Genomic DNA, 3,995 nt, shown 5'->3' with positions numbered 1-3,995 from the left:
GAAATGCCTACTTAAGACCAGGTTCCCCACCCATGGCAAACTCCAGGCGGATAATCTTGCACACATTTTGATAAAAATGCAACTCTTATTGAAGGCTTGCCACGTCTCATGTACATTAGGTACATTGTTAAAAGTATCTCCTTTCATCTGTAATGATACTTTTTAATTAACATTAAGTGATGAGGAAAATGGTATCCAGTGAAGCAAAATAAACTCTTCCAAGGTTGGTCAAGTAGCAAATAAGTTACAGAAACAGAATATAATAAACTGAGGGTTTTTGACCTCAATAATAGATTTGCTCCAACTATACTGAGCTCTTGTGATCACGAACCTTTGCAAAGATACAACAATCATTAAATGATTTCCTGGCAACCACAGGTTCTCCTCAAAGCATGGTGTGATTTAGACTTCTAAAATAAAGAGAAGCAAAGTTTAATTATATCTTGAGGCTTTAGAGGATCCTTGGGTGTCTAAAAATATTCACAGGTGCTAGACAACCAAGGATACGAAGAAAGAACAGAGTTTCTAACATGAAGTTTTTCCCACTGATGCTACGCTTGATTTTCCTACATTGTTCTCAGAGATGGAATGTTTAGCACAGAACGGTAGAGATCAGAGACAAAGACCTGCGTTAAAAATATAAAATAAAATCTGTCTCTACCATGGGTTAGCTGTGTGAATGTGAGTGATTTAATCTCTCTGACCCTCACTTTCCTCATCTACAAAATGTCATAATATTAATAGTTACCTCAGGGGTTTTCCATGGTGCCAAGATAACATTTTTGAATCATTGAGCATAGTACCTAGTACACAATAGATGTTCAACAAATGTTAGTTTTTCTTATTTTTAAAATTACTACTTTTAAAAGACATATGATGCAATTAATAGAGAAAAAAAAGAAAAACAGAGGACCAATAACATATGAAAAGTTGGTCAACCTAATTACCTAATTAGAATCTCAGAAAGGCAAATAAATAAATGAACAAATGAACCATCAGACTCCCTGTAGTATCAGGCAAAAGTCAACTTTCATAATATAAAAGTATTGGTGAAAATAAAGAGAAATAGGTATTCTCTCTCATAAACTACAAATTGATATAACAACTTAAAGGGGCATCTTGACAGTTTGTTAAAAAAAAATTTAAGTGCTGTGATACAGAAATTCTATTTCTTCCTATTGAAACTAAGATCAGTACAGCATGGGTGAGTAAACTTTTTCTGTAAAGGAACAAATGGTAAATATTGTAGGGTTTCTGTGTTTTAGGGTCTCTGTCAAGAAAACTTAAGTCTACCATTATTGTACGAAAGCAGCCATACACAATACACAAATCAATGGACGTGGCTGTATTTTAATACAATTTTATTTATAGACACTGAGAGATGAATATCATGTAATTTTCTGTTGTTAAGAAATATTCTTCATCTTTTGATTTTTTTTCAACCATTTAAAAATGTGAAAACAACTCTTAGCTTGAATGTTGTACCAAAACAGTAGTAAGCGGAGCGTGATTTGGCTTAGTGGCTGGTTGTAGTTTGATCCCTCTGAGGTCTAATTCTACCTTAGAAGGATACTCACACATGTGTATAAAGAGAGATGGACTGAAAAAACAATTACAGCTGTAATCATCTGGAAACAACCATCAGTTGATCAATAGGGAAGTGGCTAAAAGAAAAAAAAAACTGTGAGTATATGCATAATTTGGAATTTTATTATATGATAGTAAAAAAGAATAATTTGTCAGATACTAATATACCAGATACTCAAGAAACTGTTACGTGAAAAAGCTAACTGAGCTGCAACTCAGAGAAAACTCAGGTTTTAGTGTTTGCAATTTTGTGGCATTGAGAAAATTTGGAGGAGGATGAGGTGGGTCACTTTGGGTCCCCAAATCTGTGATCTCAGAACACAGTTGTCCCTTTGCCCAGATGGAGCTATTTGCTGCTCACAAATGTTTGGATTTGTCTTTCAACAACCAAGTGACAAACACATAGGCTCAAATGAGAAAAGAGAGGCAAAGAAACTAGAATAAAAGAGCCAAAGTCTATTCATTAAGAGAACTTTGGGGGCCGGGTGAGGTGGCTCATGCCTGTAACCCTAGCACTCTGGGAGGCCGAGGTGGGAGGATCGCTCAAGGTCAGGAGTTTGAAACCAGCCTGAGCAAGAGCGAGACCTCATTTCTTCTATGAATAGAAAGAAATTCATTGGCCAACTAAAAATATATAGAAAAAATTAGCCGGGCATGGTGATGCATGCCTGCAGTCCCAGCTACTTGGGAGGCTGAGGCAGGAGGATTGCTTGAGCCCAGGAGTTTGAGGTTGCTGTGAGCTAGGCTGATGCCACGGCACTCACTCTAGCCTGGGCAACAAAGTGAGACTCTGTCTCAAAAATAAAAAAAAAAATTAAAAAAAAGAGAGAACTTGGGGGACTGTTGGGCAGATGCCTGCTGTGTTTGTACGGTGAATGTCACTGTTCTTGATGATCACAAGAGGCTGACGAGGGCATCAAGAGAACATAGTGTCAAGTCACATCTTAGCGTCCCAGAGCTCTGAGCAGCACCCGCTTGCCTAACCCGATCAGAGACGAAAGTGGTCCCAGCGAGGGCCCTGTCTCAGTTCATTACTCAACACCTGTTAAACGTGATTAACAAGCCGGGCTAATTGTGTGTTAAGGGCAACCTCAGACTGTCATGGATCCCAGAGGTGTGAGAAGTTGACTTCATTTACACGTCTGTCTCCTTCCACAAGGTCTCAGCCAAACACGGCCGAAATCTACTGAGCATTTTTATGAACTCCCATCTCGTCGACTTGGAGTTTCAAATACACCAATATCATCTTCCTGCAAAGTGTAGTGAGTGGCTGAGACGTACCTCTGCTCCCTAAATAAAGCAGGCAAGGTTTGGATTCCATGGGGGCACAAATGAACCTCTTGTTTAATATGATAAAAGACTAGCTAACCTTTGTGCGTTGAACTAATTATTGCATTTTATAGTCTTGGCTAAGAGACTAAACTGCGCTGAGACGGCAGAACGTACCAAAACCTACCTGTGTGTCTCCTTAAATAAAGCAAAACTCCACAGATCAAAAAGTGAGAAGGTTGTGGGTGCATTCGTTCTAAAAATACGTATTAAAGTGCGGGGGAAGATGTAGCAGCCTCTTCTCCGAACCACCCCTTTGCCTCCGGACTTCTCTGGGGCCAGCAGCCGCCTGAGCAGGGGCCAGGGGCCGCGGGCTCAGCCGACGACCATGGGCTCCGTGTCCAACCAGCAGTTTGCAGGTGGCTGCGCCAAGGCGGCGGAGGAGGCGCCCGAGGAGGTGTCGGAGGACGCGCCCGGGCTGCGGACGAGCCGCAGTTGCTCCATGGTGCCGGCATCTGTAAGTGGTTCAACGTGCGCATGGGGTTCGGCTTCCTGTCCATGACCGCCCGCGCCGGGGTCGCCCTCGACCCCCCTGTGGACGTCTTTGTGCACCAGAGTAAGCTGCACATGGAAGGCTTCCGGAGCCTGAAGGAGGGTGAGGCAGTTGAGTTCAACTGGAATCTGTCCGAGCCACTGGACCTGGTGGGGTGTTCTGTATCGGGAGTGAGAGGCGGCCATCCATTCACTGGGTTTGGCTAGACCTACTCATGCACAACAGCGTGTATGTGTGTTTTTGTAAAAACTATGAGTTAGTAAGGATAAGTTTTAAGACCAATACCCCTGTACTCATCCTATGCTGTTGAGGGATGGATATATGAATTGAGGACTAAAATCCTTAACCTTTCAAATGTCTTAGGTTCCAGGGAGACCCATAAATGAGGGCCTTTTGTGGTGCCCTGAGCCAGTGTCCTGCCCTGCTGCAGTAGTCATTAATAGTGTCATGGTAGCTGAAGGAGCAAAAGGGGGTTTCGTTTACATGCTGTGAGATCACCGCAAACCTACCTCACTGTGTTGAAACGGGACAAATGCAATAGAATGCATTGGGTGGTGTGTGTTGGATCCTGAGTTCTTGTCTCCCC

The 3,995-nt window shown here is 42.3% G+C and overlaps 1 pseudogene; it reads left to right on the top strand.

The window, feature by feature from the left end:
- Positions 1-3,244: 3,244 nt before the first annotated feature.
- On the top strand, positions 3,245-3,719 carry LOC142865598 (protein lin-28 homolog A pseudogene; annotated as a pseudogene).
- The last annotated feature ends 276 nt before the right edge of the window (positions 3,720-3,995 follow it).

This window comes from Microcebus murinus, chromosome 30, assembly GCF_040939455.1.
Source record: "Microcebus murinus isolate Inina chromosome 30, M.murinus_Inina_mat1.0, whole genome shotgun sequence".
In the NCBI taxonomy this organism is placed as follows: Eukaryota; Metazoa; Chordata; class Mammalia; order Primates; family Cheirogaleidae; genus Microcebus; species Microcebus murinus.
Note: the sequence above shows the minus strand (reverse complement) of the source record. Positions and strands in the feature narration are given on the sequence as shown.